We start from the raw sequence: 16,914 nt of genomic DNA, 5'->3' as shown, positions 1-16,914 counted from the left end.
ATGAAGTAAATCGAAAATACTGGTATGCAAGGGAAAAAATTAGGAAAAGAGTATATATAAAGATAGAGTATGAAAAATTAGAAGAAGTGACTGATTTTCAGTATCTAGGAAGTCAGATAAGTCAGGATGGAAGGAGTAGTAGAGATATACAACAGGATAGCGTAACAAAAAGAAGTCACTCCTATGCTAGCGAACGGTTAATTTAGAAATTCGAAAAAGATTGTAAAAAAGGTTAGTTTGGCGTTACAGGCGAATGGTGAGGATATCGTGGATAGAGAAGATTAGGAATGAGGAGTTATGAGAAATAGTAGAAGTGCAGAGGACGCTATGGAAGTCAATAAGAAATAGGTTGGTAACACAACTTGTCAGGTATGAAGAACTAGTTAGAGATATACTGGAAGTAGAAATAGAAGTTAAAAGGAGTAGAAGTAGACCTAGATTAGATTACTGTTCACAAGATGTTCTAGTTTTAGGGAAATGCGAAGATTAGCTCAGGATAGGAAAGAGTGAAGATGTGTGTCCAGTTTTAGAACTAAAGACCTTATGGTGATGACGATGAAGCCAACTTGGATAGATATTAATAAATTCTTATCAAAATTGGAACGACCAGTTCAGAGAAAGATTCAATTATTATATTGGTTTTCTTCAGAACCAGTTGATGTAGAAATATGAAACTTTCAGAATTTTGATCGACACAGGGATCGATGTACTGTATTGGGATTTGATAATAAGTATTGAGAAGTACTTTTAGTAATAAAAATAGATTTGACTACATTATTATAAAGACACAAATCGAACAATAAATGGCGTTGAATTAAATTAAATTTTAAATACTCCACAAACGGTGTAATATCACTGTGCTTGGAAGGACTACACAGAGTCCTGGTATGGTAAAGGAACTTGACCAGGTATGTGTCATGGAAGTCGAATGCTTGTTGAACAATCCTTGTATACTGACTTAAGTGATACCTTTGGTACGGAATTTAATGCGTTTTTGAGTAATTACTTACTTAGTTCGTTTGTAACAGTCGTCGGTCGCGTTTTGAATTTTTTTTAATCAGCGAATGACGACGGTTTTTTAATAGCTGTCGGCGTTTGTTTTGAAAGAAAAAAAACTTGTTTGAATCACAATGAACAAGCAGGTGGAAAAGCGTGTGCTGCTGTGAGGCACCTACCGTTGATTTGTGATACGAACCAATCAGAATGCCGTTGCCCAGGCGACATTAACTTCTACCGTTGGTTCGGGCGCTGCAAGGTGAGCTGCAATGACGAACAGTGATGGTTTGGTAAAGTTTTATAAAGTTGGCTTAGTTTGCGGCCGAGCTTTACGAAGCGTGGACTTTTCACGTCTTTCTCGCGCTGTTTTTCTGTGAATGGATCTAATCATTTTCAATCTTGTGTATGAAACTGAACGATTTTATTGTGGTTGTTTGTGATTTTCGATTTACGATGAAACATTTTTCGGGTTTTTGACGAATAAGTTCGCAGTTAATGAAGTGAATGTTGTTACCTGCACTACTTAATTGCATATTGAGTCCTTGTGGCACAGGTAGGAAAGATATGAGTTTGATTTAAAAAATATTGATTAACACGATCGAATAAAACAGATTGTCAGTATAATTATTTACGAGGGTGGATTGATAAGTTTCCGGCCTAACCAAGAGATGACGCCACTAGGCCTACCTTGAGGTGACATTCTATAGTACCATCCTTGGATAGCTTGTAGCTATAGTTTCAGCCCGATCTCCTTGCTAGTGTAGGTTTGACAGCACGCTGAACAAGACGCCTCTGTGGTTTTCGTAAAAATGGAAAAGCAGGAAAATCGTGCTGTCATCAAATACTTTTATTTGAAGGGGTTAACGCCGAAGGAAATTAAAAAAGAGATGGACTCAACACTGGGGACATCCTCCCCGTCATATTCAACCGTTAAGCAGTGGGTTTCCGAGTTTAAAAAGGGTCGTGTGAGCACCTCTGATGGGCCTCGCTCAGGACGCCCCGTTGAGGTCACAACTCCAGATATGATCGAAAAAATTCATCAAATAGTGCTGGGAGACCGCAGATTGAAAGTGCGTGAGATAGCTGAGACCTGTAAGATGTCATATGAACGTGTGCAACATATTTTGCACCAACATTTGCATATGGAAAAGCTCTGTGCAAGATGGGTGCCGCGTTTGCTAACAGTCGACCAAAAATTGATTCGAAAAGACATTTCTACCGCAAATTTGTCATTGTATAAGCGTAATCCAAGCGAATTTTTGCGTCGATTCGTAACCGTTGACGAAACGTGGGTCCACCACTACACTCCTGAAACCAAAGAACAGTCTAAACAGTGGATTGGACCAGGGGAACCAACTCCAAAGAAGGCAAAAACAATTTTTTCGGCGAACAAGGTTATGGCTACTGTTTTTTGGGATGCAAGAGGTATTATATACATTGATTACCTTGCAAAGGGTAATACTATCACTGGTCAATACTACGCAGACTTATTGCAACGTTTGAGCCACGAGGTGAAAATTAAACGACCTCATCTGGCGAAGAAAAAAATCTTGTTTCATCACGATAACGCACCAGCGCACACGTCAATCGTTGCGACGGCTAAAATCAACGATCTAAAGTTTGAATTGATGCCGCACCCTCCTTACTCTCCAGACCTAGCCCCGAGTGACTATTTTCTGTTCCCTAATCTCAAAAAATGGCTTGGCGGTAAGAGATTTGCGGACAATGAAGAAGTAATCGAAGCCGTAAATGGTTATTTTGAGGAGCTTGACGAATCAGTCTATAGAGATGGCATTAATAGACTGGAACACCGCTATGAGAAATGTATCAGCCTTGGAGGAGATTATGTTGAGAAATAAAAAAAAAAAATTTTTAAAAACCTTGTTTTTCTTGGTCAGGCCGGAAACTTATCAATCCACCCTCGTATAAGTTAAAAAAAAATATTCATATATTAATTATTTATAATCGAAGATAGAAACAACAAAAAGTTCTTAAAAGTTTCTTTAAAATAATCGATTCGAATTAAACTTTTACTGATTTTATATAAGAAAAACGAATTACATTTAAAAAATGCATTGTACATTCAAATTGTAAAATACTACTAATCCTTTCTTTTGTATTTTGTTTTACCCACCGGTTCTAATGAAAATGAGGTTGATTACCGGATTTAAAGAAATTTGCTATGCCTACTATGAAAAGTTGTTCAAGGAAATTTGCATTAGTTCCTGCAACAGAACATGACACATTTAAATACGCCGTTTTTCAACATTTTAATTAAATTACTTGACGACGACGAATTCAAACGTTGCAACACAAAATTAAGTTTAATTTTTGGGTACTTCCAAACTTTCGAATAAGAAGTGTTAACTACTTTGCCATTTAATTTATTGTTTCCATTTGACGAAACATTAATCATACGTGTAACGAATTCTTAAAGCCGTTATATGCTAATGGTTTATCTATTTTACATACCCACATTACTACAGGAGTCTACAATATATTTACTTTCGTTTGCCTGGAACTTCGATCTATCTGCTAGAGTCAATTGATTTAAAAGTACGTGCTTGATTCAGGAGAGGAGAGAGAGAGAGTCACTCAAGCACCTTTTGTAATGATTTTGGATGCAAGTAGATTTTTAGTAAATGACATTCAATTAGTCTTCTTAATTACTTACAACATGTCATTAAAGTTACGAAATATGTAAATTTTAAATTACCTTCAAGTACCTATAGAATAATCAATTAACATTACAAAAATGGTTATACCTAGAACAAGTTTAGTCGATTGCTGTTAGGAAGGATGATAATAAATCTATTAATTGTAGATTAGAATATAATTTTTTACTTAAATGATTCTGGAAGCGCAGGATATCTTTTAAAATCTTATATAACTGACAGAAGCGGACCAGAAAATCCTGGGATTGATCATGCATTTTAAGATACAATAAAAAATCTATTGTACGGATGTTATGCACTATGATTTTATTTATGATGCTTACAGTTGTTAAAGATTTTTATGAATGCACTCTATACAGAAAATCGTCAGCAAGTTGGATTGTTTATAACCCAAGGGCACAAATAATAATTTATGGTAATTCCATGGAAATATTTCTTTACGGATACATTCTAAACTTTATATCAATCAATACACTAATTATCACTCGCTGATACTTATAATTTCTTAAAACAATATAATTGTAAAAGCGAAACAATAGAATTGAATTTTATTAGTGATTAGTGATTACAGATCATATCCGATTTGTTGATTAATTGGTTATTTGAAGCGATTTATTGTTCGGTTTATTAGTTGACAACCCACAAAGGGATGTAATGTAAACTTAGAAGAATAGATGACTTCTTCAAGAAGAAGTAGCCGATGTTTGATGGTTAGGGAGTCAGGTAACTCAGGATGGAAAAAGCGCTAAAGATAGAAAACAAACAAAAGCTCAAGGTCAAAGAAAATTACTTTTTTACTGATAGTACGATATTTTTCCCTGACTTCAGAGATGAAAACGCAAGATACCTTCATTAGTAGGAACGGATTTAGCCATTTAGCCCTTGACATCAGGAAAAATCGTACATTCGGGCCAAGATATAGTTAAAATGATATATGAGTTTCATGAAGAAAGTACGATACTCTTTCCTGAGGGGTTTTCTTCCTTCTGCTTCGGCTGGGGTGGCAATTCCGGAATGACGTATTTTTTTGCTTGGGTTTGGAAATTTGAAAAAGATTATTTGGATTACGATTTTGTTGCTGGTGCTGTCGGAAAAGTTGAAAGTGTTTAAAAGTTGGTGTTTTAGGGAAGACATTAAATATTGTGGATTAAAAAGGTTAGAAATGAGGAAGTATTAGAATGAGTAGGAGAACAGAGGACGCTATGGGGGTTAATAAGAAATAGGCGAGATAAATTGGCAGGGCGCCTTCTCAGACATGAGTGGCTGATTTAAAACATATTAGACGTAGAAAAAGGAGTTAAATGAGGAAGGTGTAGACCTAGATTACCTTACTATCCGCAAATAATTAGAGATATATGTAGCTTGCTCTAGTTTTCAAGAGATGTGAAGATTAACCTTAAAATAAGTAGTAGTAAGTGAAGATACCAGATTTTGTACTGTAGACCGTATGATAACGATTAATTTCAATAGTTTTTGAGCTCATAGAAGCGTCGATTCATGAGATTCCTTGATGTTTCACCAATTTTATCGTTGGCTGAAAAGTGGAATTATTCAAAATAATTTCTTTTGTTGAGGTTCAGTCATTATCACACATTTCTTTAATATAGACGCTGATGCTGTACATTTAACCATTTATTAAAATACTTAAGTCGACAATACTTAATACATTAATTAAGAGAAAAGCGTTGAATTTTACAACTTATTGTCTTAAGAAGTGGGCACCAGATTTCACGGTCGCTTGGAATGTGGTAACAGGTTCTTAGAGAATAGGGGATCGTTTTGGAATTCAGTGAGCACCATCAAAAATAGATCAATTTCGCCCTCTGTATCTACCCGTTGATCCTAGTGGGTTGTCTGTAACTCCTTCTTAGTATTATCCAAACATGTTACCGTAAAATCTGTCCATATTGCAGATGACATAGAAATCTTGTGCCTAGCTCTTATCTATGTAAAAAATATTAAATATAACACTTATTAATGTGTACATGACGTGTTATTATATTATATTTCTTCGGTGGTTTTACAAGCACATCATGTAATAAATGTCATGTATAATGTGCTGGTAGTCTTCGTGTTATGATACTGTNAATAATACGTCAAATAAGGAAGCATATAGAAGAGTTATTTGTTGTTGAACTGAAGAAACTATAACATAAAGATAAAAAAATTATATCTCCATTACTTCAAACAGAAAAATATTAAATATAACACTTATTAATGTGTACATGACGTGTTATTATATTATATTTCTTCGGTGGTTTTACAAGCACATCATGTAATAAATGTCATGTATAATGTGCTGGTAGTCTTCGTGTTATGATACTGTATATAATCCGTTCTTACACGAAGTTTCAGTTTTCCTTTTACACTGACCTCGAATAATGCAGTCTGTTGGAGTTTTTATCAGTAGCTAAACGAAAAATAGTCGCCAGAGTCGTATTGGATTACAGTGTTGTTATTGTGACAATACACAGAAGTTTGAATAATGTAAAAGTTTATAGTTGCCTGTGGTTTCGCTTGCGTAAATTCCAACTTTTTTCTTTTTAATGTCAAGTTTTAGTTGTGCATATCTCAGTTTCTCATCATTATGACGTCTTCAGTTCTCATCTTCCTATTTTGCGTCAGTCTCCGAAAGAAAAAGAAAAATGGTCCAAACGGAACAGTTGTATCGGTATCAAAAATTGTTGTTTCATAATATATAGAATTGAATTTTTTTATTGTTATTGATTCTTCAAGTTCCACTCCTGAGAGCTTTATGTTGTACCGTCTAATGTTTCGTTAGCTTTGCGGTTTAGGATTGTGGTTAGAAATGAGGAAGTATTGGAAAATGTAGGAAGAGGGAGGACCCTACGGAAATCGATAAGGAAAACGTAATACAGATTGGTTGGAGACTTTATAGACATGAAGAGCTAATTTGAGTTATATTAAATGCAGAAACAGGAGCAAAGAGAGGCATCGGAGACAAACTTGGTTACTTATACAGGAATGTGGGTGTGTTCTAGTTTTGAGTAAATGCGAAGATTTGCTCAATTTACGTTCCTAACCTTTAGATTGTTAACTTTGTGATGAAGTGGGCACATCGGAAAATAATAGAGGGTAGTTCCAAGACCAAAAAGATTGAATTTCCAAATTATCCGATCTCGATTGTAAAAGCGATTTCTTTTTGTTAAAAGCGAGCGATTTGAAATTTTACTTAACTAATTTTTATAATCAATGTACCAAGTATATATCAAGGCGGACGCAATAGCAATTTTGGATTACCCTTTTTACTATTTTCACTTTAGTTTATTTTGGGTTCAATTTAAATTGAAGATGCTGCCAATTTCTATTTAGAAATTAATCTCATGATGTGAAATTTATAGTAATTTTCAGTTTAATGGATTGGAGATAGAATGAAGAAAAGGAATTTCGTTATTAACTGCACAAATGATTTTGTACAACAGTAAAAATAGACTAATTTTAGGTCAAATCATGACTGACTGGTAGTAAAGATATGTTTATAAATTGCCTTAAAAATTCATCAGGCAATTTGCCAACATACCAACCAATGTTTTGAGAATGTGGGTTAGTTTTTAATTAAGAAAATTAAAAATGCACATTTTACTACTTTTCCGTGAATAAATTTAAACGTATTCATGTACCATTTTCAAAATTATGAAAAGCAGTTATTTAATGGTAATAATGATAATTATTTGGAACGACAGATATGTAAAAGTTGTTTTTGGTTTGTATATACTTTACGAGTTAACATATTATGTAAATATTTGCTTTAATTAGAGATATTTCGTTTAGTTTTTCCTTTTCGGTCTTCGAATGAAATTCAAATATCTACAAGATTTATATTATGTATTAAAATCTCCAAACAGTAAGTGTTACGTGATATTTATTTGCCAGAAAGTTTATTATATTTGGTGTTATGTTGTAATCGATTATAATTATGCCTGGTTTTGAAGTATTATTTGAGGCATTTCGACTTTTTTACTGCTTAACTTATTTCGAATCTACAAGTAGGTTCGCGTATTGTTATTAGTTTCTAGTAAAGTAATGTTAAATTTTTCCATTTTATGGTAGAAAGTTATATGGTATCGACCATCGTCTCGACGAAGACCAGATGACATTTTACATTTAAATCGATCGTAAAGACAGAAATAAATAATGTTCGCAAATGTTCTTCAGTAAAAATTAATTATAGAACTTTTCATTTAGAAAAGAGAAACTTTGAATCGAATTGAAGTTTTACAATGGATAAAGTTGTTATCCGTTAAGCATTTAACGAGTTTAATAATATTTATCTGTTATTTTCAAAACTAAAATAATGTCAGTCTAAGGTGTATTTCTATTATGTATGTATATTGGAATGTCTAGTTTATTACTTTGAATACTTATCCTTAAAGGAATGTAACTAAAGAGATTAAAAATTTTGACTGAACAAAAATGTATTTGAAAATGTACCTAATACATGTTAAGTTAGGTAATAAATTTTTCTTAACATTTTAAGGTTAGTTATACGTAGTTATAATTTACATAAGTACCTATATAACACAGACCTAAAAGTATGTCCTTTTGGATAAACCTACTGCGTCCTGTACTCAGACACACAAATGTATAAATCGGTTTAAAATAAACCCATTAGCCGACTAGATGGAGGGGTCTTGAAGAGAATCACCTGTAGTAACAAACTCCTACCACCTCCTGAATACAGTTTCTAAAACGATTACTAAATACTTGACATATCGTCTGGATGGAATATTTATGAGTTTTCCAAATGTAATATTTCTTTTGCTTAGATGCCAATGAGGTTTAAGTGCCATATTATTACTATAAATTCACAAAAATTATATAAAAAGTTTAAACTGGAGAACTGCAGCACTGATAACTTGTTTGGAGTGTGCTCCTCAAATCTAACATGGTGGTATTGTGCGCTTGCGCACTTATTAAGCTGCACGCAAAGCTGCATGGGAGAAAGAGCACTGTCATTCTTGTCATGTCGACACTGGCGTGCTGATGGAAGGTAGTTTTTTTAAATTCGCGTAAATTTGATGTCTGTTTCCTTTTCCATAATTTTGAAACCAAGGTTAGAATTTTTCGCTGATTTTAACTACGAGCCGTTACTGCTTTTCATAATGAGTTTTTATCCGAAACGTTTGTGAAGTTTTCAACACTTTTTAATGCTTTTATGAACATGAATTATAAAACCCACGAAAACAGAGTACAATTTGAATTTACTGTATACTTGCCATTGGGAATTCGTAGCAGACCGTGACCTAAAACAGGTCTTTTTGTGCGTTCTGTAGCACCCCTAACATACTTTTAATCCGTCTTATACGAAACAGGGCGTTATGGTTAGCTGACTCCGCACGAAAATTACATTCCGGGAGTTAGTCATAAAGGAATTATAAAAATTACTGCGTCCTTTTGTTGAGGATAATTAGTTGGATATTCACGGTTGGCCTATTGTCGACTGCATTATACTTACGTAGAAAGACAAAATGTTCTTCCAACAATTCGTTTATATACACATATTAATATATTATGTGCAGTGTATATAATATATATATAAGAATACATACAAGTATCTCATCATCATGGACTTTAAAGTGATCGTTGACGATGACGAGGACATTCTTGTGTTGGAACTGAACTTGAACTAATAACCGACTCTGTAACGGTCTTGTAAATGTGAAGACTTAGCGAAAATACTATCGGGGTTCTGGCAAAAGACACAGTCCCTAAAGGAAGAAAAAAATAAAAATTGTCCAAACGGTAGAGTTATATCGGTATCGCCCTGACATGACACAAACATGAACAAGGATTTACTTTTGGTTCTTCGAATTTTACTTCTGTGAGCTTTATGTTGCGGTTAGGAAATTGATAAGGAAAAGCTGATACAGGATGGTAGGACACCTTATAGACATGAGTTAACTAGGGTTGTGTTAAAAGCAGAAACAGGAACAAAAAGGAACAACAGGGGCAAACCTATACAGTTAGGAATGTGGAGTGTTCTAGTTTTGGGGAAATACGAAGATTTGCTGAAGATAGGAGGGATTATGGTAAAATGGGAAGTGGAATAAAGAGTAGACAAACTAGGAACTATTGAAAGCTTTTGTAACCGATTCAGGCATTTAGTTTCTTTTTTGTGAACCGCCATTATCCTTTGATCCTTTTCAGGTTTTTATGGCTGTAACAAAGTGATGGGAAATAAAATGTTAATGTTTGGAACAATGATATGGCGATTGTCGAAATGTAAAGAATCCCTAGGAATCGATGGGATTTAGAGCCGCAGACATTTTTATTAAAATTATACAATATACAACGCTATCCTAGAAGAACTAGTTAGAGATATACAGTAGAACCTCTATAACTCGAACATCAAGGGAAACGCCAAAAAATTCGAGTTATAAGGTTTTCGACTTATGGAGGATTTTGCCTTTGATTTTGATTCGACTTGTAGAGGTTAAAATTTGGTGTGCAAATTNTTCAGGCATTTAGTTTCTTTTTTGTGAACCGCCATTATCCTTTGATCCTTTTCAGGTTTTTATGGCTGTAACAAAGTGATGGGAAATAAAATGTTAATGTTTGGAACAATGATATGGCGATTGTCGAAATGTAAAGAATCCCTAGGAATCGATGGGATTTAGAGCCGCAGACATTTTTATTAAAATTATACAATATACAACGCTATCCTATTGTCCTTTAAAAGATTTCGAGTACATACATATAAATGCAATTTTTCTAAAAATCCACAAAATTATGTCCTACTTATCCTTGAAATAATTTTTGGTGTTCTACATATTTGATTTTTAATCTTCCTTGCAGTCATCACATTGATCACTTTGCTGTAAGACAAAGGTTTCTTTATGGCGACTCCTAACCAAATGATCCGAAAGGAAAATTATCCTTTGACTTTGTGGGTCTGTATTTTATAAAAGTACTTTGTTTTCTCGTTTCCGTTGCTTCTGATTTGTAAAATAATAAAAATACAACTTGACCAAAGAAATTAGATATGGACAAGCGATATTTCTCTTTGAAAATCTTAAGGTACTTTTATTGCTCAAAATTATGGTCACTCGAATTATACAGCAACTGCAAATACATTTCAATAGGTAGTTACAAATTTTCTTCAGAACTGTTCTAATGATGAATCTGTGACGTATCTACTGTGTATTGAAAGAGGATTAACGAGTTCTGTTTTGTATTCAAATTAAACATTGCTACACATTTCCGTTTGTAAAATCACCGATTGTATCTGGATAAGACTTGGAAGTGCAGTAACAATGGTGAAACGAGGTTTATAGAAAGACTGTAAATTAGTTTGAAAGGGAAAAATGATCAACAACCTGTACGATTTCTTTTTAAAGGCGATCGGCTGAAACTAGTGGAAAATCGTAGTGTATACGAAAATTTTCCCTCACAACTATTGGACGGTATAATTGACGCGGATATTGATACCATTGTCTATATTTTTGTTTGGTTTTGATTGCTTTCTAATTCACAGCCAGATACTTTCAACAATATAATTTTTTCTTGAAGTCGTTAAAGTCCTGGGAATCTTACTTTTCACGAAAACTATTCTTTTGTACCTCCGCTTCGGACTATCGTTACGGTAATTGTATTATCTGCTTCAATAATTAAAGGTGCCGCTTGACTTTTAATTGTAATTAATCAACATTAATTTAATACTTCAATGAAATAAAGCGAGTATCGCATATTTTATTATGGAAGACACATCACGACCAAATACTACGAACAATGTAATTTTCTTGACATATACATACATAATACGTAGGTACATACGTGGCTTCATTACTCAATTATGTAACCCTTTGCGAGAAAAGTTCGTTGACACCGCGTATTACTAATTTCATTTAGCTTTGCACTGAAAAAATAAAAAACACGCAAACGTTTAAACCAGTGGCGGCTCTCTACTGATAACAAGGGAGCAATTGCACCCTAAACTAAACCAAGCGGCGGCTAAGTGTGAAACTGAAAAATAATTTTATTCCCATTGTTAAGTATTCATGCTTTACTGGTCGATCGGTCGATGCAACTGGGATGAGCAAAGACAGATCATTGCTCCGATCATCCCTTAACATTACATTAGAGCGGGGAAAGATGTATTTTGGGCGTCTTCAATGACATAATATCTAACAACTGTACAAGTGTTTTTATTTTTAGTGGACAATTTATTTTTGTTGTTGTATTATGAAAATACTTTTATAAAAAATTAATTTACTGTGAAAAGCATCTAAGACATAAGAATATTCAAACTGGATATTTATTAGAAAAATGAGACGCTTTTTCTTTAAATGTATGTACCTAGGAATTTTTGAAATTGTACACCCTCCCCCCTTATGTAAACCACACTGAACCACCACGGGTTCAAATTAACAAATGTTACGATTGCAATTAGATGACAATAATAGGTAATGTTTAGTATTTGAAGGAATATAAAAAGGACATAATTAAAAATTACTATCCCATCAACAAATTCAAATAACCATTAACTATTTATTTATGGGGACCTTAATAAATATTAATAAATATTAGAAATAGCCGAGAATTTCTTTTTTCGTTATTCAGTACATTTTATTTGTCTATTTGTTATTGAATTTGTGGAGAACAGTAAGTATCCTTTCTTTAAACGATATCCTTTGGTTAAATCAACAATTCAATCGATACTATTAGATAGTTTTTCTTTAAAAAGTACTGAATTCTTTTGAAAAAATCGACCACAAAAGTTAATCTTCAATTTTTTTAAATAATCAGTACTTCCATTTTTAATCCAGAAAATTGTGAAAAATGTTCTCTGACAAGTCCACTAAATAAAAGGTTTTTCTCTTTTCCCATAGAGGCAAAAATCAGGTCACTTTATGAGGTAGTGCACGATACTGAGAGAATCGTCTGCTGATATCTACCGAGTTGCATAAAAGATATTTCCCTTGTTGGGAAAATTGCTGAAGGATTTAATTACGTTTATCCTGGTCGCGTACAAATTTAAAGGCCACTTAGCCAGTCAGCGAAACGAAAACTTCGAAAGTCTCATGACGGTTTAAACGGCCTTAAGTTTAGTAATAAGCTGTTGGAAGCTCTCCAAGCTCTGACACTTTTGTCAATAAACACAGAGCTCAGGCTCGCTTTGCAATCGCCTCTGCTGGAAAAGTTTTCAGCAGAAGGATCTGGTTGCTGTCGCGCATTTTCCACAGGATGTCGTATCTACTATATATATATATAGTGTAGCAGTAAACATCGTACGTATTTGTAATAAGACAGACAGACAGACACATGATAGGGAGAAAAAACAGTGTATTAGGTTCACGAACGAAACTGTCTAGACTACGTAGCTTTATTTGCTGAAGCAAAGTCTACATTGTTCCACGAAAGATTACAAAACACGACTCCTTTTTTTCGCTTATTCCAGATCAAAAGTGTAGACAAAAAGTGCCGCAGTAATCTTTCTAATGTAGGTACATTGTCAGCTTTAAACGGACCTATAGGGTTGTTCGGAAAGTCATTTCGTTTTTTCCCGACAGAGGATTTAATTGTATTCTTTTGCACCCAACTTCACATTTAAGCCGTATAATTTTTATATGCTTTGAGAGCTCATATAGCAAGGCTTGTGTGTGAAAAATTCCAATTAATTCTACGCAGTAGTTTTTGGTTGGTGCTCTTTTAAATATGGAGAGCGATAAGCAGCATTTTCGACATATCTTACTGTTTTACTACAGAAAGGGTAAAAATGCTGTTCAAGCCAGAAAGAAATTGACTGATGTGTATGGAGAAGGTATGTTGACAGTACGCCAGTGCCAGAACTGGTTCGCTAAATTTCGATCCGGCAATTTTGATGTCGAAGATGCACCACGTTCGGGAAGGCCGGTTGAAGCTGATAAAGACGCGATAAAGGCATTAGTTGATGTGAACCGGCGAATAACAACACGTGAGATCGGATTGAGGTTAAATTTATCAAATTCAACAGTTTATGACCACTTGAAAGGTCTGGGATTATCCTCGAAGCTCGATGTATGGGTTCCCCATGTTCTCACAGAGAGAAATCTGTGTCGCCGCATTGACGTCTGCGATTCGCTTCTCAAACGTCACGAAAATGATCCGTTTTTGAAGCGCATCATCACTGGGGACGAAAAATGGCCGGGTTGTATACAACAACGTCAAACGCAAGAGGTCATGGATCAAAAAAGATGAACCGGCTCAAACCATTTCCAAAGCCGATATTCACCAAAAAAAGGTGATGCTGTCTGTTTGGTGGGATTTTAAAGGAATCGTTTTTTTTATGCTTTTACCGGACAACACAACTATTAATTCGGAGGTCTACTGTCATCAGCTGGACAAGCTGAATGATGCACTTCAACAGAAAAGGTCAGAACTAATCAACAGGAAAGGTGTAGTGTTTCACCAAGACAACGTGATACCTCACACAAGTTTGGTCACTCGCCAAAAGCTTTTACAGCTTGAATGGGATACAATGCTACACCCACCATATTCTCCAGACCTGGCACCATCGGATTATTATTTGTTCCGGTCACTCCAAAATTTTTTAGACGGTAAAACCTTCACCTCAAATGAGGAGGTCAAAAACCTCCTCGATCAGTTTTTTGCCAGCAAAGACCAAAAATTTTATGAGCGTGGAATTATGCTACTACCAGAAAGATGGCGAAAGGTGTTGGACCAGAACATTTCAACAAAAAGGTTGTGAATTTTATTTTATAAAAACTTATCGATTATTCGATCGTCATCATAGTAGGTTCATACAAAATATAATTTGTTGTTTACGATTAGCTAGTTGTTGTGCTATTAAATGTTTATGTTGCGTTATCAAGATATTGTGTCAATCATGTTGGCAAAAAGCGAAACAAGCGACTTTTTGGTTCCATTGTTAACACGTATGGCATAATTACAATGCAAACATTGCGCTGTTTTCTAATAAATGTTTTTTCGGTTTCTGGTTGTTAAACAGCAATTTTCTTTTGGATTAATATCTAGGTCAAAACTTTGAGTCGCAAAAGCATTATTTTATAGAAATAGAAAAATAGAAGAAGCAGTAAGCAAATATAAGACTTTTATTGATTTTAAATGTCTGTTATCGATAGTCAATCACGCATGTGTTTTTCCCCGAGGGCGTTCCGATGGAATCACCTCTAGAGCTTTCAACAATCTACTGATACGAAACAAACTGGTGTACGTGATTGCAGGGAAAAAATAATGCTAATGCAGGGGTGATTCCCCCAGATAAAGTTGAAACTTAGCGGTTATTTTTTGAACTATCGATTGTCTTTAAGTTTGCTATTTGGCATTTGTGTCTGCTTAATATTTGGCGCTATTGAAGCTAGTTACTTTTATTTGTATTTCGGAAAATCTGACTTGATAGGCCCTCATTTATGCTGTATTATGAAGTAATTATCTTTTCGTTTATTAAAAAATGGAGTGTTGTGTGATGCTTAGGCGTCAATGACTACATTATGAAGAGTGTAGCAAATTACAATTACATGTTTTAAAGTTCGAATCTGATTGAGCCACGCATATCTGTGACGCATTTCAAATCAATTGTTACAATTGTTGTAATTAGGTATTATTGACTGTTTACGAATGGACCTATGATTGAAATCATTAATCATGATGTAAAACTGCTGTCAAATAAATATTAACTGATATAGATATAACCCTTTTTATTTCGTATTTACAATTTAAAAACGACCATGAGGAAACAAACAACAACTTTAATTGATTGATTATATTTGTTACTTATCATGATCATCAGTAATCTAGTGTGGATCTAGTCTACTCCTCTTAACTCCTGTTTTTGCTTCCGACATGTCTCTATTCAACCCTCCATGTCAGAGAAAGTGTCCTATTAAATTTTATTATTGTATAGCATTTATAACAAAATAATCGAGATGCTTGCTTACCATTCTCTCTCTATTAATTTATTCTAAATGTTATTGTATCTATTGAACAAAATTTGAATAGAATTCCTATGCATAATTTTCTGAACAATAAGTTTATTATGAAACCAGGTAATTCGGTTAATGTAATTAATGGTAATTGATTTGACATTCCGGTTTCGCGGTTGAATAGTTATTTGATACTTTATAAATGCGCCGTTATTTGATTCATAATACCATGGTGATCATAGTTCACATTTGCTACATTAAATTAATAACTAAACGGTAAAAAACAAATAAAAAATTAATTGTTAACACAAAGGAATCCGTTTCAGTCTTTAAAGTTATGTTTAATGTGAATTTTTCCTGGGGTCAATAAGATTAAAGTTAGATAGGCAGTTGTAACACATTTTCTTTTATCAATACTAGGCATACCTTTGATTAAGACAATCCCTATTATTACTTATTGGAAAAGCCCATCCTGTTTTGCCTTTATTAATACGATCGATGAAAAGAACGTTCTTAACAGGTGGTGATTTAGTAATATCCGGATAGCTGCACCACCCTTACAGCTTTTAGATCGTAATGAAACGCTTGCATGCCTTAAAAAAATTACGTAATTAACACAAATGACTTGTTTCTTTTTTAATTTTATTGCCTATGCTTATTACATTCAGAATTATAACCCTTTTATTAAAAAGTAACAAAGTTTATTTATTATATGTTGGACATGGGGGTCACACTTTGAAACTAAGAATCAAAGAACATAAACTTTAGCTTAACTATAACATTAATAAAAAAAATGCTCAACTTTTACGCCTTGTAACAAAAGGGCAAAATATTTACCTGTGAGAAAACTTACTAATAAAAAATGTTTCACTTAACAAGGAAAACATTGTAATCAACTAAATAAAACATGGTACTTACACTTACAGTTAACTTACCGTGTTAGGACTTATAAAACTACCAGAATATAGAATTAGACAAGAAATTGTTGCCGAGAGATCAAGTATCTAGATACTTTTAAATATATTGTGTTGAAATTATAATCAGTGTTCCATTTCGTTATTAAAATTCTCTTTATTTTAAATTATTTTTTAAAATATAACATTCTGTTTTTCAGTCGGTGAATGTCTGCTGTTTTACATCTGCGTGGTTTTTACACAGGTCGTAATGTAGACATTGAAGGCTTCAACCGACCTCCTGCATACAGCTGTTTCGTCATATGGAATATGAGTTTTCCTTTTTTAACTTTGGCGTTATTATGCATATACATTTAGCGTAATATTCACAAGGAAACAGTAGATTTTACGTAGACATGTCGTACCAGGTACATCCAGTATGACATG

At 33.9% G+C, this 16,914-nt stretch overlaps 1 protein-coding gene across 1 annotated transcript in view; it reads left to right on the top strand.

Annotated features, from left to right (window-relative positions):
- The first annotated feature begins 1,051 nt into the window (after nucleotides 1–1,051).
- Nucleotides 1,052–16,914, top strand: part of LOC108742345 (rap guanine nucleotide exchange factor-like) — a 76,487-nt gene continuing 60,624 nt past the window's right edge. Inside the window, exon 1 of the mRNA XM_018477526.1 lies at nucleotides 1,052–1,549. The gene's annotated coding sequence lies outside the window, so the exon portion shown is untranslated. The remainder of the gene's footprint in view (nucleotides 1,550–16,914) is intronic.

Source organism: Agrilus planipennis, unplaced genomic scaffold (assembly GCF_000699045.2).
Source record: "Agrilus planipennis isolate EAB-ADULT unplaced genomic scaffold, Apla_2.0 scaffold329, whole genome shotgun sequence".
In the NCBI taxonomy this organism is placed as follows: domain Eukaryota; kingdom Metazoa; phylum Arthropoda; class Insecta; order Coleoptera; family Buprestidae; genus Agrilus; species Agrilus planipennis.
This window is presented reverse-complemented; position numbering and strand designations above follow the sequence as displayed.